Genomic DNA, 26,987 nt, shown 5'->3' with positions numbered 1-26,987 from the left:
ACTACTATTCTTGAGAGCAGGAACTATCCCTGTTTTGTATGTTGTTTTTTGTCCTTCATTTTAACAGAGGATCATGACATGCAGTGAATTGGATTTCAGTGAGGGAGGGCTGTGCAAGGTTACCTGCCTCATTTTATCCTTCAGAACCACCTGGGTCCAGTGGCGAGATATAGATCAGGACAACTGGAGATGGCCCTGGATGCAGTGGGAGACCTTGGCCTTTTTACCCTAAGGTGTTTAACTGGTCTCTGTTTAACTGAGGCAACACCCATTCAGTGTTTAAGGATAGGTAGCAATTGAGACAAAGAATCTCTTCTTTCACCTAATCCAAAAATCTAAATAAATGAATCTGAGAAGGAAGACTCTCAGGGTTTCTGGGCAAAGCAGAAATGACTAGCACTTAGCAACCTGTTTGACACACAGTAGATGATAATTAATCCCTTTTCATTCAACCAGAAACTTCATATTTCCTGGCTGTTATAACTCTTTAGTGCCATCCCCTATAGTGAAATGAAAAGGCTCATGGGATCATAGATTTTTAAGACCCTAAAAGCTGGCTAGTTCAATTCCATCACTTTTTTTTTACAGATAAGGAAACTGAGAAGCAAATGACGTCCAAGATCACCCAGATAGTAATAAATGTCAGAGACAGAAAGAACCCAGTTTGTCGGAAGCCACAGTCAGAGCTCTTTACACCAAGCCACATTGCCTTCTCAAGGAGGCAGTGGTGAGATTCCAGAATTGGGAATAAGTCCCTAGTGTTAGTAAGGACTTCCCTACTTATTAGTTGGTTTATTTTGGGTAAATCATATCATCTCTCTGAATCTCAGTTTCCTTGTCTATAAAACAGGAATAAAAATGTTCCCATTTTCTGATTCATTATGTTATGAGGAAAAAATACTGCAAATGAAAAATTAATTGACATCACACTGTGAGATTTTTGAAGGGGAGGGACTATCGTTTTATCTTTCTGCATATCCTCAGTGCTTAGCACAGTGCCCAGCATATATAATTAATAAACATTTATTGATTGATTGCTAGGCAATTAATGTAGATCTTTTATTGCTATATAAATTTGAGTTGTTAATATTGGTATATAGGCCAAACTACCCGGCCAGCTTCCTTGAATTTCCTGTGGAGATCATGGGATCACATACCTAGCCACAGAAGGAACCTCAGAGACTTTTTAAACCAATCCCTTCATTTTATATATGGAGAAACTGCAACCCAAAGACTGTAGGTGACTTGCTTAAGTTCATTCAGGTCAAAAGGAGAAAAGGCAGAATGACTTAATTTTTGCTCACCTGTGCCATCTTCTAGTCCCTTGCATTCTATCAAGAGTTTGCTAACTCAGCCCCTACCTTTCTAGGAAGCTTAACCATAACATTCTACCCAAGTTTGACTTCCCTAAGAGAGCACGCCATGAAATAGACCTTCTTTTTTACCTTTTACTCCAGAATCCGGGAAAGCAACTATTATTGCCTCATCATCAGGTTGTGGGAAGATCATTAAATTTGGAGTTGATGGTTGTGGATTCAAATTCCAAGCTTTCCAATTACTTGTTTTCTGACCTTAGCCAAGTCCTGATATACTTCTAGAAATATTTGAGGGAGCCAATGAATGCAGAATTCTTACATATAGTTCTATAATGACATGGAATGTATGCTCTGCAATCTATAGAACAACATTTGTATGGTGAGTTAAGCTTTTTTCACACATTATTTTATTTATGGTAGGTAGGTGGTGCAGTGGATAGAACCTGGAGTCAAGGAGACAAAGTCACTTAAACTTTGTCTCAGTTTACTTTTAGTAAACTTTCTTTTTTCTTTCTTTTTTACTTTTATTAAAAGGGAGTTGACTATAGCTTTTATCTCATAGGGTTGTTGCAAGAATCAAATGAGAATATTTGTAAATAATTTTATCACTAAATATATTGTATTTCAGTTGTGTTCACCTCTTTGGTCCCATTTGAATTATTTTTTGGCAAAGATAGTGGAGCAGTTTGCCATTTCCTTCTGCAGCTCATTTTACAGATGAGGAAACTGAGGTGAACTGAGATAAGGGACTTGCCTAGTATTATATAGCCAGTAAATGTCAGAGGCTGGATTTCAATTTAGGTCTTTTTTACTTTAGGTCTGATGTTCCATCCATTGTGCCACATAGCTACCTCCAAAAGCATACTAGCAGATACTGTATAAGTGCTTAAGCCTTCCTTTCTTAAGTTATATATAATTCTGAGAAGTAGAAACTATAGGTCTTATCAATTCTATTTTGCAAATGAGAAAAATAAGGCCCAGAGAAGTTAAGTGATTTGTCTAATGCCATATAGCTAGTCAGGAGTGTGATTTGAACTCAGAACATTACCTCTACATTGCCTCTCATTTATACTACGCTGTTCATTTTGGCTATTATTATTATTCTGACCATGTCTCCTTCCGACCACCTAGCTAACTTCGTAAGACTTGTACAAAAAGTGTCTCATGGGAACATTTTATTCTCTCCTAGGAGCATGAACTGAAGGATGCTGCACAAGGGAAGAGTCGCCTGAGACTTCAGTATGCTAACCTTTCCCACAAGGCACTGCAATATGAGCAGGTAACCATGAAAATTGACTGACCTGATAAGGGGGGAAATCACCCTATGTAGCATAGCATATAGCTAAACACAAGGTCCAGAGGAAGATCTTTATAGGAATTCTGTCAAAAAAAGTTTCTGATGTTATTATTTTTCAATCAAGAAAAAAATTCATTTTTTCTTCTTCCTACTCTCACTTTTTTTTAATGAGAAAAATAAAAAAACAAAATAAAACTCATAACAAACATGTATAGTTGAATCAAACTAATTCCTCCATTGGTTATATGTTTGTATATATATTTGTGTATAACATACAAACACATACATACATATATATATGTATACAGGCATATATATACACATATATAGTAAGAGATGATACATTGATACATGCATATGTATGTGTGTGTATGTATGTATGTATGTATGTATGCATATGCCCAAGTCACCTAAAGCAACCAAATCTAGCACATAACACAATACCTAGCACATAGTAGGCACTTAATAAATGCTCATTGACTACCAGGCCTTCCTGACTCCAAGTTTAGCACTCTATCCACTGTACCATCCAGCTGTCTCAGAATGATTTAAACCCAAGATACTTTTGGATGTGTAATATATTCATGTTTTAATTACCTGATATTTATTTTGTTTAAATGAGGAAGGGATAGAAGAGAGAGAGGGAGATGGAAAGAAAGACAGGTGGCCAGAGGGACAGAGATAGAGATAGAAAGACAGAGACAGAGAGAAAATTAGACAACAGTGGCTGAAGTGCCAGATCTAGAATCAGGAAGACTTGAGTTCAAGTTCAGCCTTTACTTACTAGCTGGGTTTCTAAGTCACTTAACCTCTGTTGACTTCAGCTTCCTAAACTGTAAAATAGGAATAATAACAGCAACTACCCCTCAAAGTTGTTGGGAAAATCAAGAAGATAATAAGTGTAAAGTACTTAGCACAGTGCCTGGCACATAGTAGATGCTATATAAATGTGATGATGATGATGATGGTGATGATGAAGGAAGAGGAGGAGAAAGAAAAGAAGCATAAGCCCCAGCAGAAGACAATGAAGATTTCAGTTTTGTCTTTGTCTTTGTATACCCAGTGTCTAGAACATCCTTAATGAAAGCTCGTTGATTGATATGATGATGCTATAAATGCAAGCCCACACAGAGACACAATCAAAACATAAAAACTTGGCACTCACTTGTAGGGAAAACATCCATAAGACTATGGAGAGCTACCATTTCTTTCTACAGCATTCTGGTCCACAAGGTGCGTTCCCCACAAAAATTCAGCAATGGAGAGGGGCTAAAAATTGTTATCACCATCCAGGGACCCTAACAGAGTCACAGAATCAAGCCTTGCTCACATGGCTATTAAGTATCCAAGCCAGCACTTGAACAGAAGGCTTCCCACCGTTCTTCCCAGAGTACCAGGCTACTTCTCAGGACTTCTGGGGGAACCCGATTATCCCAACATGCCACATTCAGTTTGAAAGCCCTGGTTACAGTTTTAGATGTGCTCATTTTTAGATAAGGTAGAACATAGCCTTAAACCCAAGGAACGAGTCTCTAATGATAGAATTGCAGTTGTCAGAGACAGGCTGATATGTCTTGAGAGGGGAAGTTGGTGAGTCTCTATTCTTCATAAAATACTTTGAATAGGCAAAATATTGTGCCAAAATAAACTCTAGACGGTGAAGCTGAGTCATCTTGCCTTTTCCTTTTTGGATGTCTAGCACCTAAATCTGATCATGTCCTCCCTCCTACAATTATCTTGTATTCATTCCATATGTGTATATATGGGTGCACATGCATATATTTACATATATAGACATGTATATATAGCTTCTGTATCTCATAGGTATATTTTTTGTCTCCTCTAATAGATTTTAAATTGTTTAAGGAAAAGTACTATTTCACTATTATTTTTATAATCCCCAGTCCCCCGCATCTTGAATATGATCCATAAATGCTTGTTGATTGAGATAAAGGAGGTAGTTGGATTAAAAACCATTGAAAAGAAACACTGCAGATATCAAGTTAGAGATTATGGAGAAAATTAGTGTAGAAATGAGATTTACAGACCGTAAGTTCCTTGGGAGCAGAGACCATTTTACAATCTTTGCCATTGTATTCATACAGAGGAGATTAATAAGTGCTTATAAAATTGTTGCTTGCTAGTTTGATTAAAATCACAGATCATACTTTTAAGTTTTATTCTTTTATCCCTCTAATCACATGTTTTAAAAATAAAAACTGTTTTGTTCAAGGCTGAGGAACACAGAGCATTTGCTCAGTAATGCTGCTCGGTAAATGTTTGGCAGCTGTCATTGGAACCAAGTCAGAGTTGTGAATAAGACCTCTTGGCAGGCTCACAGATTCCTTGCCTCCCTTCCTGGGGTCTGGCTCAGGTTTTCTAATAAAGCCCCCAGACGTGCCGTCATTTAACATCTCTGGCTCCACAGACTGTACCTAGTACATCTCTTTCTTGTTTCTTCCTGAAAAAGGAAGTTTTGAAACTTGATCCCTCACTGAGACAACCTTGTAAATAGAATCTGCTGGCATAGCTTTAAGGGAGTAGAAAGGGGCAGAGGCAGATAAAGAAAGATAGGGCCCTGGAAAAATCAACAAGTAAAGGACTAAGTCAGCCAGAGCTTTTGTTTGACATTTTTTCCTTTTCCAGGCTCATTTTTTTTGCTCCCCAATAGCTAGCAAAGAACAAAGGGCGGGGTCTACACCTCCAGATTAAAATGTCTGACCTCAATACCAGAGTTCTTTCAATCCGTTAGTTGTCAGATTGATCAACAAATATTCGTGTAGGCACTAGGGATAAAGAGACAAAAATGATACAAACGCCTTCCCTCTAGGACTTTGTATTCTGTAAAAGCTTGACCTCTGCATTGTACTTGGCAACAACAAGATTATCCAATGAACAATTCTGATGGATGTGGCTCTTTTCAACAATGAGATGATTCAGGCCAGTTCCAAGAGAGCCATCTACACCCAGAGAGAGCACTGTGGGAACTGAGTGTGGTTCACAACATAGCATTCTCACTCTTTTTGTTATTGTTCGTTTGCATTTTGTTTTCTTACTCATTTTTTTCCTGGTTTGATTAGATTTTTCTTGTGCGGCATGATAATTGTATAAATATGTTTATATGTATTGGATTTAACATATTTCTACTCTGTTTAACATATATTGAACTACTTGCCATCTTGGGGAGGGAATGGGGGAAAGGGGGAAATTGGAACATGAAATTTTGCAAGGGTCAATTTTTTGTTGTTGTTCTTGTTGTTGTCCTCGGGTTTTTTCCTGAGGCAATTAAGGTTAAATGACTTGCCCAAGATCACACAGGGATGCCACAAACATTTTTCATGCATGTGTTTTGAAAAAATAAAAAGCTTTAATAAAGGAAAAGAAAAGGCCTGATCTATATTCTGTAACTTCTTATATTAAACAGTTTATCAATAAACATTTGCTAAGCACCCACTATGTGCCAGATATTATGCGAAATGGTGTGGATTCTAAAGGCAGAAATAAACAATTCCTATCCTCAGAGTGACTACAGTGGAACCAAGAGAAATTCTACTGCCTCATAGTCAGTCAACAAGCATTTATTAAGTACCTACTATGTGCCAGGGACTATTTTTTCTAAAAAGGCAAAAATGGTAAAGGTAAAGCTGGAAGGAACTCAGAAGCTATCTAACTTACCCTCTCCTTACCTCCAGCAATTTTACAAATGAGAAAACTGACCTGTTCACAAAAATAAATTAAAAACTTTGAATCACCTGAATCTGAAGGCAGCCAGGAGAGCTGTTGGAGTGCCAGGGAATACCTGCTCACCTAGTGCCAGCTTAGATTTGTCTAACAGCATTAACACTGTTTCAAGGACACACAGAAACCTTCTGGAAGCTGGGGAAAGACAGGTCTTGGTTTCCACTGCCTACTTTACAATCTTTTCACTGGTAGCTGAGCTTGAGAGAACCAAATTCATTATTGGGACTCTTAATTATGGATGCAAGAAAGTGCTTCTCCTGCCTCCTCCCTAAAGCCTGCATTGAGATAATTGGCATGCCGAGGCAAAGATGGAACATCGGACCATCTGAAATGTTCAGTGGCAGCTCCCCTGAGTCAGTCGCCTTGTCAGATAGATGAAGGGAGGCAATCAAATTGAGTGTAAAGGATGGTGATATAAATAGGAAGTGGGTAGCTAAAATTTTAATAATCATGAAGTACCTCAAGGAGCTGATGGTTTGTCACTGGAAGAGCTTCTATCACCTCAAATAGCAGCTCTTCCTTGAATGTAGTGGGAATGCAAACTCCTATGTCTGGAATTGGAAAGATCCTCTGACGTTATCTCGTCCAAGCTCCTCATTGTTACAGATGAGTAAACTGAGGCCACTGGACTTCTGTGCACAAAGTCACCAGGGCAGGTGTATTTTTTGAGTTTCTGCATCAGAAATATTTGTCATCTTCAAGATATGACACTGAACCAACTTAGCTTGGTTGGTCCTCAGACAAAAGACTTATTATCTGTCACATCCCTTGTCCCACACTTACAGCCTTTCTTTTAAGAACACAGGGTCGCTCCTATACATGTCTTTGTGTTGTGGGTACTTACCATAGTACCTAGAACATACCTAGAACATAGCAAGTACTTATGAAATGCTCTATTTATTAGGGGATATTCAATACAGAGACTAGAGGTTATGGCAGGGTTGATACTGCAGAGATAATTAGATGGTAAACTCTTTGAGGGCAGGGAATCATTTAAATCATGTCCCTTTTTTTTTTGCTAAGGCAATTGGGGTTAAGTGACTTGCCCGGGGTCACACAGTTAGGAAGTGTTAAGTGTCTGAGGTCAGATTTGAACTCAGGTCCTCCTGTATCCACTGCACCACCTAGCTACCCCTCCTTTGCTATTCTTTGTGACCCCATTTAGGATTGCCTTACAAACCTTAAAGTATCATATAAATGTTTTTTGTTGCTCAGCCATTTTAATAGTGTCCAACTCTCCATGACCCCATTTGGAGTTTTCTTGGCAAAGATACTGGAGTGATTTGCCATTTCCTTCTCCAGTTCATTTTACAGATGAAGAAACTGAGGCAACTAGGTTTAAGTGACTTGCCCAGGGTCCCCTAGCTAAGTGTCTGAGGCCAGATTTGACCTCAAGAAGTTGAGAGTTCCTGATTCCAAGCGTAGAACCCTATCTTATCTAGCTGCCCTACAGATCATACCAGTTTTACAAAGCACTTCCTAATACATCCTGGAACCTCATGGCAATTTTGTAGGGTAGTTAGGATAGGATGTAATGTTCATATTTTCTATTTGAGGAAACTGAGCTCTAGAGAAATCAAGTGTTGTGCTCAGGGACACATAGTGAGTTAGTGGAAGGATAATTTTGCTGCAACTTCCCAGTGCACATAGCCCCTCTCAACACTAATAGACTGAGGTCTGGGAGCAGCCAAGTGCAAACTCCATGCAAAGATTGTGCTTTGCATGGCAATGCTAATAAAAGAGCCTCGAGGACTCCAGAAACTGATTTCTCTTCCAGTCTCCCAAGGTGATTTCTTTCTGGGCCAATCATGAGCCAACAGGCAGTAGAGAAGGACCCACAGGAGGGCTGAAGTGTGAGGCAAAAGAGCAGCAGCCTGGCGGAGCCAAGGATGCCGAGTGTTTTCATCCTCCCACCAGGCCTGTGGCCCGGGCAGCAATCTGGGTCAGCTGCCATTGCCACCGGGAACGGCAGCACAGAGCGACTGTGTGTCCCATGTGAGCTCGCTCCACGCGTGCCCCAGATGCTCCTGGGCAGAAGGCTTGATGAGGGTACAAGTGCACTCACACTCAGTGAGAGCTTCGTGCTACAGCTTCAGCAGGAGGCATTATGGAGACCACCAGTCAGTTGGCTCTAGAGAGATACACTGGGGGATGATCTTACTCTCTGTTTAAGTCAGTGGTGATTTATAGAGCACTGGCTGTGCACAGAGCACTCTCCTTACCTCTAGAGAGGGAGACAGAAAAGTGAGAGTTTACTCTTTCCAGGGTCTCAGGATGCACGCCTGGGAACAGCCGGTGCAAATGTCCATAGATGGAGTCCCTTGTTTGAGGAATAGAAGGAAGACTAGTGTGGCTGTAAAGAAGGGGAGGGTTTAAGATCTGAAAGTACTGGAAAGGTTGGGACTAGTTATGAAGGGCTTTGAGCCCCAGACACCACTGATGTTTTATTTTATTCTCGAGGGGATAGTGACCCGCTGGAGTCTGAATGAGGGGGTGATCTGCACTTTGCAAGGATCCCTTTGACAGCTGAGCAGAGGCTGAGGACATTAGGGCGGGTTAGCTCAGAACCCACCAGCAGGCCATTACAAGAGGGCAAACTTGAGATCACAGGGACTTATAACAGAACCGTAGCAGTGTTGGAGAAGAGAAAAGGATATAGGCAAGAGATGGCAACAAAAGTAAAATTGATAAGCTTTGGCAACAGATTGTGTGTGAGAGAGGGGTGAGAGATAGTGAGGAGACGCCTATCTACGCCTCAGCTCCCTCAACTGTAATATGAGGAGATTGGATCAGATGGTTGCTGAGGTCACTTGCAATCTGTGTTCTCTTCAGTACTGATGATGGGTCCAACATCAGCTACTAGAAGGATCTCCAGTGGTGGAGAACCTGCTACCTTCCATAATAATCCCATTTACATGAATGTGCATTGCTTGGAACAGCTAAGTGGCACAGTGGGTAGAACACTGGGCGTGGAATCAGCAAGACCAGAGATCAAATCCAGCCTCAGATATTTCCTAGCTGTGTGACTGAGCAAGTCACTTTACCTCAGTTTACTTCTGTAAAATGAGCTAGAGAAGGAAATGGCTAACCACTCTAATATCTCTGCCAAGAAAACCTTAAAGTTATCATGAAGGGTCAGACATGACTGAAATGACTGTTCAACAACAAAACATTGCTGAGTTTTTTCTTTAATTGAACCAAAATTACTTCCCCATTTCTTAAAGCAATATCCACATTTTGGCAGTATGCTAAAGAAGGAGAGTTTGGATTAGGAGGCAGTGGACCAGCGGTCAGGTCCAGGCTCTGCCAGATTTTGCTAGATAGGACTAGGTGCTCACTCCAAATTCAGTATTCCTTGCAATACATGGACCAATCACTGTTAGCTTCTTCTGACACAATTCCTACACCTATTTGCTACTTATGTGGCCATGATTGAACTTCTTTAGGTCTCAACTTCTCCATAAGTAAGATGAGAGAATTATATTAGCTGAATTCCAAACGTCTTTTCCATATAAAAGAACAAAATGTCAGTGTTGAGAAGATGCAAGCATGGAGGGCTTTCTGGAGGAAGTGAACTTTGACCTGTATTTGGATGAAAAGGATAGAAATGTCTTTTAGGAAAAATCAGGTCTTCTTGGAGTAGATAAAACTAGACAGATTCCACTTCCAATTCTCAACCTTTCCATCCAAGATAAAGTTGGAACAGAGACTTCTTGCAAAAATCACATAAAATTTTACATTGTAACAGCAAAGTAGGAGCACTGGGAAAGGAGGCTAGGTAGAACAGTGTCCTAAAATGTTGATATCATCTTTACTAAAGTTCAACTTCTCCATATTATTCCTTCTCTAGGCCAATCCAAAAATCGTTCCCTACAGTACAAGATTCCAAAGTGACTATGACCTATTGCAACTATTTAATGTCATAGCTTTAGAGATGGAAAAGTCTTGGCAAAGTGGAAATAGCATTGCACTTGGAGTTGGGAAGATCGGCCTCTAAATCCTTCCTCACATGTTTACTTGCTATGCGACTAGTTGTGGACAAGTCACTTGACTTGCCTTAGACTAATTTTCCTCATCTAGAAATTGGGGATAATTTGTTGTTATTGTTCAGTTGTTTAAGTCCTGTTCTACTCTTTATCACCCCATTTGGAGTTTTCTTGGCAAAGATACTGGAGTGGTTTCCCTTTTCTTATCCAGCTCATTTTACAGAGGAGGAAACTGAGGCAAACAGGATCAAATGATTTACCTAGAGTTACACAGCTTAAAAAATACCTGAGGTCAGATTTGAACTAAGGTTTTCCTGACTTCAGACTCAACACTATCCATTATGGCGCCACCTAGCTGCCTCCCTACCGAGGATTACATGATGTCTGTTGCCATCTAATGAGTAATTATACATTTTTTATTATATTATACTTATATGATAATATAGTGTGTTTTATATATATTACATAATAATATATTATATTATAAATTAATATAGAAGTCCTAAGCATGGAAACAGTGTGACATGTATTCTGTTTTTTAGGCTTTAAAAATACTTTAACTCCCAGACTTGTAAAGGGTCTCAGTGGCAACATATAGTGCAACATATATGTGGGCTATAATCTACATTAATGCTTATTAAGTGGTCATCTAGCCTTTGTTTGAAAATTTCTTGTGCTATAGTATCCCATAGTCTCTTTGGAAGCTCATTCTGCTTTGGGAAAACCCTAATGGTCAAGAGATACTTCCTCCTATCAGGCTTCTTATATCTCTCTGCAAATTCTATATATTTCTCTCAGTTTTTTCCACTAAAGCTAATTTCCTCTTCATGTCATAATCGTTCAAACACTTACAAATGCTTATCTTGTCTGTACTGAATCTTCTCTTCACCAGGCTAACCATTCTAATTCACCCAGTCAGTCTTCATCACATAATATCAAGACTTTTCATCCTAGTTGTCTTCCTCAGAAGAAATGATCTCTAAATTATCCACATCTTTCCGAACATGTAGCTTTATTCAATCAAATTCAACATGAACTTATTAAACATATACTGTATGGAGAATCAGGGATACAAAGGTCATGCTTTCAAGAAGATTTCATTTATACATTAAAAAATCTTAATGCAGGTGGCTAGGTGGTGCAGTGGATAGCACCCCAGCCCTGAAGTCAGGAGGACCCGAGTTCAAGTGTGACCTCAGACACTTAACCACTTCCTAGCTGTGTGACTCTGGGCAAGTTACTTAACCCCAATTGCCTCAAGAAAAAAAATTAATGCAAAATATCATTGAGAAGATGACATATATGCAATGTGTACATAAAATAAATATAAAATATATACAAAGTAATTTATAAGGAGAAGCCATCAATAACCAAAGGGTTAGCATAGACTTCCAGTAGTGGGTAGCATCAAACCTTTGTTTCAGTGGTTAGAAGCCTCCTATTTCCATGGTAGCCTATTCCACCTTGAAATAGATTCTCTTGAAGGGCAGTGTCCTTTTTTTTTCTTTACTTGCTTTCCCTAGATCCCTACAAAATAATAGCACCTTGATCCAGTGTTTTGTGAAACTAAAAACCAATGGTATTAAAAAGATCTCTGACTTTTAAGTTAGATTCAGGTTACAAACCAATCATGACATTTTCACCTCTGAGAACATGCAAGTTATTTTTTCTTTCTGGTTGTCTGATGCATCACTTAATAGCAAAACTGTTTTAAGACACTTGTATCCACAAAACCTCTCCATGACCTCCTCTGAGAATACTTTCCAGGCAGGTGACAACATTCCAGTGGAAACCTGGAAAATTCATGCCTCCCACCTTCTGCATGTCTGGTGGTACTGACACTGTCACCTAAAGCAAACATCATGACATACACAGCGTGTGGAACCAATGAAGCTCTCCCACAAAAGAGCATGACCTTCAAAGGACCTGTTATAGCAGCATGATTCATGGGAAAATATTTTAGAGAGAAAGCAAATGTTCAGCTTGGTTAAAATGGGTCTTCTCCTTCTGTATCAGCAACAATAAAAAGGACTTGAAAGTAAAGGGGAAATTGTTTCTATATCTCTCTCTTGTGACTCACACTTATCAGAAGCCAAAAGATAGATTTGGACTAAATGGACATCCCTCAAAGGTCATCATCCAAAAATGAGTGTTGGACTAAAATGATCATAAAGGTATCTTTCAGCACTAAAAAACTAGGAGCCTTTGAGGAAGGGGAGGATGAGGTTTAGACCTGTGACTCCATCGAGGGAGGGAACTTTTGGTGTTGAAATTCTCCCCCTGACATGGGGTGGCAAATCATTTAGACCTGATGATCTAGGAGAGTTACTTGGGACCCCTAAAGGTTAAGTGTTATGGCTAGGGTCATACTCCTAGGGTCAGAGGTTTTCCTAAATCCAAGCTGATCCTCTATTCATCATTCCCCACTGGCGTCTCTGAGCAATATTATTCCTAGAATCATGACAAAAACACAATGTGTAATCCTTGCATCTGGTGGAGGCTGAGGCTGATGGATTCCTTGAGTCCAGGGTTGCTCAGATATGAGAAGACTAAAGCCAATTGGGTGTCTGCACTGAGTCCAGTGCCAACATGAGCCCTTGAGAGCAGAGGGTCCTTATGCTGCCTGAGGAAGGGTGAAAACTCGTCCAAGTTGGGAAAATGGAGCCAATCTGAATTTTGGTAGATGAAGATCAGGCCTGTGAGTAGCCATTGTATTTTCACCCCGAGTAAGTTAGGGAGACCTAATCTAAAATAAAATAAGATAAAAAATTAAACAAGTATCCGATGAGCTGATAAGAACGCAGAATGTTAAATAGCTGGAAGAGATGATAGAAATCATTGTCTAATCTTTTATTTTGCAGAGGAGGAAACTAAGAGCAAGAAAAGGGAAGTATTTGGCCAAGGTCAGCTAGGTAATGAGAAGCTAGGTAGTGCAATTGATAGTGTCAGGCCTGGAGAGAAGATCTGAGTTCAAATCCAGCCTCAGACACATACCAGTTGTGTGAACCTGGACAAATCACTTGACCCTGTTTGCCTCAGTTTCCTTATCTGTAAAATGAATTGGAAAAGGAATTGGCCAATCACTTTAGTGTCATTGCTACGAAATCCCTGAATGAGGTCACAAAGACACAGACATGATTGAAATGACTTGAACAACCTAAGTAATATATTTCTATAGTACATTCCTTAAACATTTTCTATAAGGTAAGTAATTAAATTATCCCTCATTTTACAGTTGGTAAAAATTGAAATCCAATAAAGTCAAATGACTTGCCCAGTCACATAGCTAGTGAGATTTGAGTCAGAATTTTCAAAGGGACCTCAATCACTATGTAGTCTGATAGATCTCTGAACAAGAATTCCCTCCACACTAAACTATCAAATCATTGTCCAACCTTGCCTTGACCCGCAGTGAGGAGGAACCCACTGCCTCCCAAAGCAATCTAACCCCTTTGAAAATCCCTCTCACTTTTACAAAGTTTTTTCTAAGTCTGTCTCTTTGAAACTTCTTTCCATTTCTCCTACTTCTGTCTGGGACTATATTTATTGTTCAGTTGTGTCCAACTCTCCATGACCCCTTTCAGGGTTTTCTTGGCAAAAAAAGCGGTTTGTCATTTACTTCTCCAGATCATTTTACAGATTAAGAAACTGAGGCAAATAGGCTCAAGTGACTTGCCAAATATTCTAAATATTATACCCCCTTCACATGGAAGCCCTTTAAATGCTCAGACGCAGTTCTCACGTACCACCTGCGCTCAACTTTCTTTTCTCCTGGTGATCACATTCAGTTCTTTCATGTCATATTGCATAAACTTGAGGCCCTTCAACATCCTCATTTTTCTCCTCTGGTTTTTCTATTTATGAGTGTCCTTCTTGATGGAAACTTCCAGAACTGGAAATACAATGCCCCAAATTCGGTTTGACTAGCCCAGATTGGACCCAGGTACTCCTGACTTCTTACCCTAAGCCTCCCTTTATTCTAATCACAGTGCTTCTTAGTCATTGCAAAAGCAGAGGGGAGGCTCAGTTCTGTCTCTTGTTTACTACCTCGTGTTCTTTCCATGATACCAGAGCTGTATTTGTTCTGTCTTGGTTAGCAAATGAATATGCCCTTGACTGCTAGAGGCTTTTATGTAAATGAGTCAGAGATGTATTCCCCTATTTCAAGAAAGGTTTGAGGAACACTTTTTTTTTTCTTCTCATGGATGCTTTAAATGAAGTCTCTGTTGATTCGATATAATTCAATTCAACAAATATTTATAAAGATTTCCTAAGTGCCTGGCACGGAGCTCAGCACTGGGAATAACCAGAAAAGACTGAAAATAATCCATGCCTCAGAGAACTTACCTTCTACTCTTTTCCCTCTTGGTTTTTTAAAGGTAAAAGCAGACTATGATCGGCTCAGCCTCACCCTCACCATAGTGACCAAAGAACGTGATTTGGCCGTGAAGGAGAAATACCAGCTCCAAGCCAAACTGGAGAATCTAGAGCAGGTCCTAAAGGTAAGGGGCACAGCCAACACATCTCATGTCTGGATTTGTCAAGACCAGTGTGACAAAGGAGGGTGAAGGGTAGGATACGGAATGACAAGGAGCTTCAGAGACATATGTTCCATTTTTGTTTTGAGACTGTCATCTACAAGAAGCTGTAAAGGATATCACCAAAGAAATATGTGATTTAAAAAAGAACATGGGAACGTGGCCATTTGGTGAGAGTGAGTGATGGGTTCTTTATGCCAAGTGAATTTAGGAAAAGTTGCCCACCCGGGGTGAACCTCTTGGTGTGAACCTTGGGAATATCATGGACAAGGTCACATGGGATAGGCAGGATATACACTGTTGACATATTGATGAGGTATTACATCCATTGGAAGGTCAACGTTGTGGACTTTTAGGACAACTCTTCTTTCTATAGTTAAGGGGGAAAAACACTAAATAATGAAACATTAATGGTTTTTTTTGGAACCAATGCTATAAAACCCGATTCCATGGCTTAGGAAGTTAAATACAACTGAGCTGGGAGACAGAACAGAGAGCCATCAGCCTGGAAATGTAGCCTGCTTAAGTTGAAAGACTTGGATATCTGTATTGGATTAAAAAAAAAAAGAATTCATGAATTTTCAGCTGCTTCTCAGATGTTTAACAAGCTTTATTATAATGAGGAAAGTTAGATCAGAAAATTACTTTATCAGGGAGCAGGTAAATTGGCTACTAGCTATGCATTTCTGATGGATTGAAATCTGCTTAAATAGACCATTTCCTAGGATGGAGGCTTATAGGGGAGTGAGGGCTTGATTCACTAATGATGTAATTGAGTTGAATTCTGATAGCCTCCTGTAGACAAGTCATTGTAATTCATACTTTGCAAGCTAGTATGCAAATGACAGAGGTGTTAGATCTGTCTCCTTTAAAAGCAAAAAGGTGTTTTATCTGGAAGTGTCTAACGCTGATTAAAAAGGGAAGCAGGGGAAAATTTGAAAATGTGTTAAAGTTTGTTTTTTTCCTCCCTCCCCTTCAAAAAAAACAAAACAACAAAACAGAAAACAATCTCGGTAACAACTAATTGAGATGTTTGGGGCAAGGAAGCTGCCCAGGGAGCCTCCCAGCTAAAGTAATGAAGCTGATTTAAAAACAAAACAAAACATGACAACCAGCCACTTGATTCAGATGTATAGAATAGAGCTGACCCCTTTCATTACTGACTCCAGTGAATTCAGGGGAAGTAAGCAGAAGCAAAGGCAGCTGGGTGGTACAGTGTGTACTGGACAGACCTTAGCTACTTGTAGCTCTGTGATGCTGGCCAAGTCCATTTACCCTGATTACCTCAGTTTCCTCATCTGTAAAATGATCTGGAAAAGGAAATGACAAACCACTCTAGTATCTTTGTCAAGAAAATCCCTAAATGGGAGCGTCCAGCAGAACTGAAAGGAATAAACAACAAGCAGAGGCAAAAGAACAATATGTGCGATGAATGTAACAATGCAAGTGGGAAATGTGGCACACACTTTCAGTTAAGGTCACTGTATTATTCATTTTGCTTAAATGTCGTACTCTGTTAGAAGAGATCTTCCACTAGGACATGTAAGCATCTCTAAAACACCTCATTAAAACTGAAAATGTAAAAATAAAAAATAAATGACAAAATGTGACCAAAAAGGAGATATGAGGAGGTCTTCTTTACAAAGATGACAGCATTGACAATTGCCAAAGCTTTTGTTCCAATTTTTTTCCCTCCTTCCCTCCACCCCCTCCCCCAGATGGCAGATTGACCAATACATGTTAAATATGTTAAAGTATATATTAAATACAATATTAGTATATGTGTTCAAATAGTTCGCATCCAAATTCTTAAAGGAAAAGTTATAGGAAGAAATAGACAGCAAAACTATATTAGTCAGGGACCTCAACATCCTCTTCTCAGAATTAGATAAATCTAACCACAAAGCAAACAAGAAAGAAGTTGAGGAGATAAATAGAATCTTAGAAAAGTTAATTATTATAGATCTCTGGAGAAAATTAAATGGGGATAGAAAGGAATATGCCTTTTTCTCAGTACCATATGGTACTTACACAAAAATTGACCATATATTAGGGCATACACATCTCATAATTAAATGCAGAAAAGCATAAATATCAAATGCATTCTTTTTCAGATCATGATGCAATAAAAATTACATGTAATAGATAAGTTGTCTATTCTAATTTAAAGTTCAATAGGACACAAGGATGAGAGATGCTGTTGCTACTGCTAGAGTTAAGGGTATTAGGACAATAGTAGTGAAATTGAATGAACCACACTGACCCCAACTTGCAACTCAATTCTGGAGCTAGCTTAGCTCCCCTTCTATTCAATTATGGATCTGTTCCAACTATTTCGTGAGAAAACATTATTCAAATATGAGAATTGGGAGAAAACATTATTGTGTTGTTTGAACCTAGCCCTACATGGCTGGGAAACTGGGCCACTTTTACCAGCTATTTAGAGACCCTTAACCAAAGACCTAGGTTATACTAATTAGAAATTCAGTCAGATACAAAGACCAATGCAAGGAGTTTTCTCACAATTGTATATCTCAAACAACCCAAATGTCTTATCTGAAAGCGTATTCCATTCTTATTAATTCGGTATTGTTTCTATGTTCCTTTGATTGTTTACAGATACTTGGGGGAATTGGACATCTCCATTTCTGATTTCAGGAAAGTGCAGCTGTTCACACTTCCCCTCTCATTTTGGAAAGTCCCTAATCTTTTCTCTAATTAGAAATCAGATTACCTAATATTGTAATGTTTCCTTTTGATGAATAGGTATTATTTGACTAATTGTTTTTAAAATATAAAAGTTTGTTTCCCCCTGTATTTGGGACCCAGGCCTAAGCTGAGAAGGTCTTGTTTCACTTTATTAAGCAACTGCCATACATTGCTTACTAAATCAATATACTTGGGAGATGAAACCTTTATTTCCTCAGTCATTCATCTTTCACCCACAACAGTAATGATGATGATGATAGATGATGATAATGATAGCTATTTCAGAAGCAGTATAGTATAGTTGATAGAGAATTGGTCTTTGATTCAGGAAGTTGTTGTTCAATCATATCTAACCCTTAATAGCCCCATTTGTTGTTGTTGTTGTGTTTTTGCAAAGATATTGCAATAGTTTGCCATTTCCTTCTCCAGCTCATTTAATAGATGAGGAAACAGAGGTAAATGGGGTAAGGTGACTTATCCAGGGTCACCCAACTAATAAATATCTGAGGATATATTTGAACTCAGGTTTTCCTTGTTCTCAGTCCACTCTATTGTATCCACCCTCTCCTCTGTACTACCTTACTGCCTTCCTGATTCAGAAGGACCTGAGTTCACATTCCACTTTTGATATATACTATATATGTGGCCCTGGATAAGTCCTTTAACCTTTATATGTTTTAGGCAACACTCTATAAGACTCTACTAAGATTTTGATCATTTAAGCAAAGGCTGCTATGTATTGATAGAGGGACTTCTTTCTACAATGAAGCAACAGGTCTGGTCTTAATAATGATCATAACTGATATTTTTATAATTCTTTAAAATTTACTAAACTAGATATTATTAGCTCTGTGCCTCCAAACTGCCCTATAAGATGGTTCCTACTATTCTTATTCTCTTTATTGTGCAGAGAAGGGAATGAGTTCAGAGAGGTTAAAATAATCTGCTCATCTTGGACTCAATAGCTTCCTCCAAATTACCCTATTCATGTACTACTGTTGTGGGCTGCTGGGTGGTATGGTGGATAGAGTCCCAGGTCTGGAGTCAGGATAATCTGAGTTCAAATCCAGTCACAGACACTAGCTGGGTGACCTTAACTTTGTTTGCCTCAGTTTACTCATCTGTAAAATGAGCTAGAGAAAGAAATGTCAAATCACTCCAGTATTTTTGCCAAGAAAACATCAAATGGGGTCATGAAGAGTTGGACATGACTGAAAAATAACTGAACAATAATACTACTGCTATTATTATCCTCATTGTACAAATGGGAAAACCGAGGCTCAGAGAGATTAAAGTGATTTGCTGGTCTTGTTCTCCATTCCTTCCTCCAGTGCCTCATGTACCAGAGTCACTTTTAATCAAATGACACCAGAATAATATGACTCAGGTGTGACTTTATGTTTCAGACTTCCTAATAGGAGAACTATTTCTTAAGGGAATGACTACTTTACAAGGTAATGAATTCCCTCTAAATCAAGGCTATAAGAATACTTGTAAGGATACTATAGGAGTGATTCTCATTCAGGTGTGGATTGGGCTCAATGACCTTTGAGGTCCCTTCCACCCAAATCTGAGACAGAATTTTTCTGTTTTGGGAGATAAAACTACAAAGATGATTTGGAGAAATTTCTAGGATGGGTCCATAGATATTGTTCACATTTCATTGCAATACATGAATTTAGTTTTAAATGCCTTCAGTTAAAATAATCAGTAGAGGAAAGCATATGCTAACTGAAGCTACCATTACAGCTGACCCATCTATGTTGAGGAGGAGGATTATGTTTTTGAAAGGCATAAGAATGTATTTTTCTTGCTGTTTTTGCAACATGACTAATAAAGGAATATGCTTTGCATTATTTCATATGTATAATTGGTATCATATAGGGAGAGGAGCAAGGAAGAGAATTTGGAACTCAATTTAAAAAGTGACAAATATGAATAAATAATAAGCATAAACAAAGTTATAAAGATGGTCCATAGAGAAGTTGGGAAATACACCATTTCTTGGAACTGTAGCAATATCCATTTAATTATAGTCACAAAACCAGAAAGTTCAAAGAGGTGGAAATGGAAAGTATGGCTATGGAAAAGATATCTGAGATGTAGAAAACCAAAGTGAAACTGGCTGAAACACGTCTGAAATAATGATCCAAGTGAGATACTTGGTAGTCAGGATAGTTTGAAAGCTGAAAGGATTAAAAGCTCCAGGACATAGTCTCTGATCCAAACAGCAAGGGCCTAGAAACAGGAGAACCATTCTATTTTAGGTGAATGAGAGGGGGTGCCATCTGTAATGATGGAGAGGGATTGTTGAATCATAATATAGCAATTCATGGAAGAGTCTTGGAGATCATCTGCTCTACACTTTCATTGAACAAAGAAGGAGACTGGGGAACCTACTTGAATGGAACCACAGACCCCCTGAGAATGAAATTGAAGTAATAGTAACTGGCACTAATCACCTCTTGATTTATTAACTCCTTTTAAATTACCATATAGGAAGGGAATATCAGAATGGTGCCATGTTAACATGGAATACTGAAAGAGTATGTATGTGTATGTGTATGCATAAGAGTGTGTAAGAGAAACAGAGGGAGAAAGAAACAGACAGAAAAACAGAGAGAGACATACAGATACAGAGAGACAGAAAAAGATGTAGAGAGAAACAGATAGAGAGGGAGATATTCTGAGATATAGAGAGAGGCAGACAGAGAGAAACAGAGAGAGAGACAGAGGCAAAAAGAAAAAAAGATTGAGAGGGAAAGGGAGGAGAGGAAGAGGAAGAAGAAAGAAGAAGAGGAAGAGGAAAAGGAGAAGGAGGAAGAAAAAGAGGAAGAGGAGAAGAAGAAAAAGAAGCAATGATAAAAGACATGTACAGTAAGAAGCAGAAGCAAAAGAAGAAACAAGAAGAAGAAGAAGAAGAAGAAGAAGAAGAAGAGAAGAAGAAGAAGAAGAAGAAGAAGAAGAAGAAGAAGAAGAAGAAGAAGAAGAAGAAGAAGAAGAAGAAGAAGAAGAAGAAGAAGAAAAGGTAGCAGAAAAAGCAGCAGCAGCAGCAATGATAAAAGGAGACTTCTATGCATAGCAAAGGAAAGAAAACAAACTTTGCCCACTTCATGACTTTGCTTAGATCTCATTCTGGCTGCCAAGCTATTTACGTTCAGAAGGAAAACAGCTCTGTGTCCAAGAGCTATAAACAGTGGATGAAGAATAAAGAGAAAGAGAGATCAAGAGTTTTGTCCTTTCAAACAAGGAGTATGGAAGGAGGGTGGGCAATTATGTGCTATTAAATAATTGAAAGGAAATCATCATCATGCAATTTTTACAGAATCCTATGTGATCTTGCCAAGTTTTTATAATTGGGAAAATGAGCTTAGCTTGGTGTGAGAGAACTCTGGGAAGTAGGTGGTAGTACCCTTCTTCCACTGGGTTCTGAAAGAGAGCCCTCCAGACTTTTCTCCTCTGGGAAAGCATCCCCCACCCTCCTCTAGAGTGGCAGGATAATTATATCCTCAGGCCAGTTGGGCATCAATTTTATGCTGTTTCAAGGTTTTTCAGTTTTTTTGTGATATTTCTGGGGTAATCACAACTTGTGCTGAACCCATACCATTTCCTGAGCAGTGGGACCAATCATTCTACTCTTTAGTAGCAATGCAAGAATGGTAATTCAAACACCTCACTGGACAAAGAAGTTCTATTACTTTGGGACAAATTTCTGAGACACACAGCTGTATTCTTGCAGAATATCTGAATTGACCAATCACTACTGTCTTTGCGCTGTCTGCAGTCAGTCTCATCATTCTCATTGATGCAAAATGGGTCCATTCTCAAGAAATACATTCACAACCAGGCAGCCAATAAGCATTTATTAAATGTGCCCAGAGGTGGCAAAGTCTACAAAGGGACGGTGTTTCACAAAGCTAGTGACTCAGTGTCAGCGATGAGATTGAAACCCAAAGCACTGGGTCACTGAAGGGGAAAAAAAAACAAAAAAGTAGTTCTTCCTCTTAAGAAGTACAAAATTTAATGGGAGAGACTAAGTACAAGCTGTAGACTTATAAGGTAGATAATAAATAGGAGATGATACTAGTAATGAAGATAGGGATCAAGATTGAAAAAGACTTTGTCCATAATGCAGGGTTTAATCTGTGTCTTGGAGGAGAGCCGGGAAGCAGTGATGTAAAAGCAGAATGTTCCAGGCAAGGGGAATTTGCAAGTGCAAAAAGGCAGATTCTGGAGGTGGAATTTTGTGTGGGAGTAAAACCAAGATGGCCAGTACTGCTGGATTGTAACACCCAGAGATGGGATAAGGTGTTGGGAGGACTGGAAAGGTAGCAAGGAGCCAGATTGAGAAGGGTTTTAAAAGGCAAAGGAAGGTTTTCAACGTGACCTTGTAGGTATCAGGGAACCAGTAGAGTTTATTGAGTATAGGGGCAAGCTCAGTGGAAAAGGGACCAGATTAGGGAGAGACGACCAAAATCAGCCCTGCTCAAAACACAGCCCTCTAACATTTGTGAAGCTCGGTTCTTGGCCTATGTTGGGGGAGAGGGAGTGATTTTCTTGATAAAGGGAACTTCTAATGAAGAACCTACCTCTACAAATTATAGACTCAAACTTGCCTGGAGCATTGAAAGATTAAGTGACAATACATAATGTCACATAGCCAAGAAAGAGACGTGTCCAAGGACTTAGATTTAGAGTTGAGTTTAAGAGTCTGTCTGGACTGATGTGCCTATTTTACATAGGGGAAACTGAGGCACAGAGTGGCTAAATGATTTGCCTCATGTCTTAGAAGCAAAAGATTATAGATTAAAGCTCTGGAGCTTAAGGGGCATTGATGGTTATTAGGACCAATGTCTTCATTTTACAGATGGGAAAACTGAGGCACAATGTGGTTAAGCAATTTGCCCAGGGTCATACAGATAAGTTGAGCTGAGATTTGAACCTAGTGTCTTATCCATTACGACATACTGAGATTTGAAATTAGGTGCTCTGAATCTGATCCACCCCTTTACCATCCTGTCCCATCTTTTCTTAGTCTATTGTTCACCTCCAAACAGAATTGGAATGCTATCAAAGATCCAGGTAGTGGAGGACTTTACCCAGCCCTGAATTCCCTAATGGCTTCTATCCAGATCTGTCATCTTATTAGTGTAATAAACTACAAACACCAAGATTAATTGATTGATGCTTATCAGCCAACTAAACTTCATGTCACAATTAGGCCCTAGAGCAGGGTTGCCAGGGAGTGATGTCAGTTTTCTTATCTATAAGACACCTGACTAGAGTGCTAGACTGAGGGTCAGGAAAACCTGAGTTTGAATTCTGCCTCAAACCTTTACTAGCTGTGATTGAGCAAGTCACTTCATCTCTCCGAGAATGGGGATAATAATAGGACCTCTCTTCTACAGGATGTTATGAGGCTCAAATGAGATAATATATGTAAAGTGCTCTGCCAACTTTAAAGTACTAAATAAATGCTAGCTATTATTGAGATGAGAGAACTGGACTGTATTTCTAATGTCCTTCCTAGTGCTAACATTCTATAATCTTACGAGTCTACAAAGACCGTCTCCATCTCTTAGAATAGTTGATATTTATATAAGGCTTTAAGATTTGCATAGTGTTTTACATACATCATCTCATTCTCATCTCAGAGCAATCCTGTGGGGTGACTGTTATTTTTATTCCTATTTTACATATGGGGAAACTGAGGCACAGAGAAGTGAAGTGACTTGAACAGGGTCACTCAGTGAGTAGATGCCTGAGGTCAGGTTCAAACTCAGTTTTGAACTCAAAGTTCACTTCTCTCTCTATCACATTATACTGCCTTTCTAAGTTTATTTATTTCTCACCAAGCACCTGGCTCAGCAAACTGCTATGCTCCGTAGGTATTTAAATATGTTTGTTGATTGACTGATTTTGGAGCTGTTGAGCAACAACAATACATTACATAGAATCCATATAAGCAGATATAGTCTTAGAAGTGAAATTCTCTTAGAAGTAAAATTCCACGGGAGGCATTGTGTGAGGCAATCAGACAAAGTCTCTCAGCGGCCATCCTGAACGTCAGTCTGGGGAAACTTGTGGTTTGAGACTCAGAAGAATGTTTTTAAATGAATAAAATTGAAAAATAAGGTGAAACCAGCGAACCAATTATATGGAAATATATTTATCTATACCTACATAAACACGTATATACAGATGTTTGCACGTATGCATGCATATATTCACACACGTGGGCATGTGTACACATACATGTACTTCAGATTCAGATTTCAGGTTAAGAACCCCTGTTTTAAATAAAACAAGAAACTGACATCTCTCCTGAGAACCAGATGATGGTCAACTGATCTAAAGCAGATCATGGAGTTGAGGGGAGTAGCAGTGCAAAGACGACTGTTGGCCATTTCCTTCCCCAGATCAATTTACAGATGAGGAAACTGAGGCAAACAGGGTGAAGTGACTTACCCAGGGTCACATAGCTTCTAAGGGTCTGCAGCTGGATTTGAACTCAGGCCTTCCTGACTTCAGGCCTGATGCTCTATCCACTGCACCTTTCAGCTGTCCATTTTTGAAAGTGTAATGTTGGATTATACCTGGGTTCAGCTCCTGTAACACAAGCCATTTGGCCTTGAGCAGTCCCATGAGCACCCTTGGAATTAGTTTTCTCTTCTGTAAAATGGGCACAAAACCCCCAAATTCTATAGTACCTATCTTTCATTTGAGGTCGATGGCACTTGTTGTTTTCCTTCTTTTGCCGGATCTGTGATTAGATCCTCACAACTTCTTTCTGTCATGAAATCAATACCTGCCCTGGAATTTATATTCTGTAGAGACATCAAGAGGCTTCATTGCAGAGTGAGTAGAGAGCTAGCCTCTAGTCAGGAAGACAAGATTCAAGTCTCCTCTATGGCTCCTTTTGGCTGGGTGACCCCGGCAAGTCAGTTATTGTTATTGCAGACGGTTATGGTGAAGTGACTTGCTCAGGGTCACACAGTCTCTGGGCTAGAGTTGAACTCTCTTCCTGTCTCTATGGCCAGTGCACTAGCTACTACGCCTCCCAGCTGTTCCTTATTATTCTTGACTAGGAGATCTCTCAGGTCCCTTCTAGCTCTATATCGATGAGCTACTTGTTAAGGGCAAATCAAGCAGGGGTCTAGAGGAAGTCCAACCACAATGGGGAGGACATTGCATGCAGTAAAAGATCTGGAGATATTTGCTCTAGAGCAGAGAAGGCAACTCTGAGGCCTGAAGATCTCTTGTGAGAAGGAGGGATTGAAGGTAAGAATCTCCAAAGACTGGCCCATGTCTCACGAAGATTTGTGTGTTTCCCATACATTATCTCATTCCTTTTGACACCAGAGTAAACCAAGTAACAATGAGTAGATGTTCCCCAGAGGCCAATTTAGTCTTGATGGAAAGAAATTTTCCCTAATATTTGAACTATTCAAAAAGAAATAAGACTACCTTAAGAGGAGATAGATTCTTCCTCCTTGGAGGTCTGTGAACAGAGGCTCACAACCATATGTCAGGTATAGTGTAGTAGGGACTCCCTTCATATCTCCATTGAACTCCACAGCTTCCAATTCTCCAGTTCTATGTTTCTGAAATTAGCCAAGTTTGAGGAGATAAAAAGTCTTGTAATACAACTTTCCCTCCCAATTTACAGATGAGTAAACTGAGACCCAGAAGGAAAATTGGCTACATAATGAGTGGGAGAGCCATGATTCAAGTTCAGACCCAATAACTCCAAATTTAGCAGTCTTTTCACATGACCACATTCCCTCCCGTGGAATCCCCTCATCTTTAGGATGAAAGAATTGTGACACAGAAAGGCAAATGACCCTCCCCACAAGGTACAAATGGCATTACTTCGAGCTAACGCAGCATCCAGAAATATTACAGGCATTAAGATTTCTTATATTAACATGCCATCTTTAATTTGTGTGATTATCCTATGAATATTATTCATTAGAAGTAAGATGGCCCAGAGCAAGGAAATCTCAGATGTGTAATTTTCTTAGTTGCATTATAGGGCAGAGAGGTGCTTCAGTAATTGGGTGTTTCATGCAAAGAGGCCTTGCTTGTCAAAGCTGCCCAAGTGTGTTTGGAGATGGGACGTATTCTGATCACGGGCTTGTTTTTGTAGGAGATCCGTGCCTTTTCTCTTCTGCTGCCACAGGGGGCATCTGAAAAGGGGGAGAGGGAAGGAGGGTGCTCTCACCTGATTATTGGAGGAGCAGAAAACCAGTCAAAGCAGTTCATGCTCATTAAAGTGTGATGATCAGATGATAATAATGGGACCTTGTGATTTGAACATCTGGTGTTCACAGTTCCATAGGATAAATGCTGGGTTGAGAAAATCTTCCAGAATAAGAATTCTTTGATCATGTTTTGTGGAACACACTCTTTCAGTAGCAGTCTGGAGATTTCTATGGACCCCTTCTCAAAATCAGTGTTCAATGCACCAAATAAAATACATAGGGTCACAAATAAAATTGATTGTGGAAGGAAGAATAAAAAGGGAAAAAAGGAAATTTACATATTAATTTTATTGTATATATAGAGGGAATAGCAAGTAGTTAGTACATAATGGATTTGCAGTTTCATATGTAATCGTTTCTTTTATTATACTGTATTGTAGAAATGCTTATTTTGTTCTATAAATTAAAAATAAGAGAAATTAAGAATTGAAGAAAATAAAAAATGAGTTTATAGACTCCAAGTTAAGAACTTAGGTCCAAGAGGATCAGACTCATAAATAGAAATGAAAATGACCGTCCCGACCATCTGTCATTTGAGACTTGAGGAAAGAGGGAAGTGAAATGTTTTTGTCTTCTTACTCCTCACATACGACACAACATCTCCCATCTTATGCCTTCTCATTGATTGGCTCCTGTGCCTCTGAAGCTGTACTTTTTGAAATTCCTAGTTTCCTTCAAGACTCTCAAATGACATTTTCTGCAGGAAGCCCTTTCTCCTCTTTTAGCTCCTAATACCTTCTCTGCCAAGGTTACCTTTTGTCTCCTTTGGAGATATATATATATATGTATAAAAATTACCCAATGCACATACATGCATATGCATATATATGCACATACATAGGGATATACACTTAGGTTTATGTGTGGATATATATATACATATATATATATATGTATATATATATATATAGCATTGACAAGTGTGCAAAGACTTTTGAGACACCCTGTATATATTTATGCATATGTGCACACATGTGTGTGGTTCCCTCAGTTAGAATGTAAACTCCATGGATAATGTGACTATATCCTCAGAGCTGGTTCTACAGAAGACCTTTAATAAATAATTGTTCATTGTTGATCTAAATCAAAGGTAGCATTTGAATCTGACAGTGTTCTGTAACATTTTGTCTGCTTTA

The 26,987-nt window shown here is 39.1% G+C and overlaps 1 protein-coding gene across 8 annotated transcripts in view; it reads left to right on the top strand.

Moving 5' to 3' along the window:
- Nucleotides 1-26,987, top strand: part of RIMBP2 (RIMS binding protein 2) — a 427,034-nt gene that overhangs the window by 261,965 nt on the left and 138,082 nt on the right. For all 8 annotated transcript variants that reach the window (XM_074299584.1, XM_074299613.1, XM_074299602.1 and 5 more), the window contains exons 3-4: nt 2,506-2,595; nt 14,720-14,842. The gene's annotated coding sequence lies outside the window, so the exon portion shown is untranslated. The remainder of the gene's footprint in view (nt 1-2,505; nt 2,596-14,719; nt 14,843-26,987) is intronic.

This window comes from Sminthopsis crassicaudata, chromosome 1 (assembly GCF_048593235.1).
Source record: "Sminthopsis crassicaudata isolate SCR6 chromosome 1, ASM4859323v1, whole genome shotgun sequence".
Taxonomy (NCBI): Eukaryota; Metazoa; Chordata; class Mammalia; order Dasyuromorphia; family Dasyuridae; genus Sminthopsis; species Sminthopsis crassicaudata.
The sequence above is the reverse complement of the archived record's forward strand: the minus strand, read 5'-3'. Positions and strand labels throughout refer to the sequence as shown.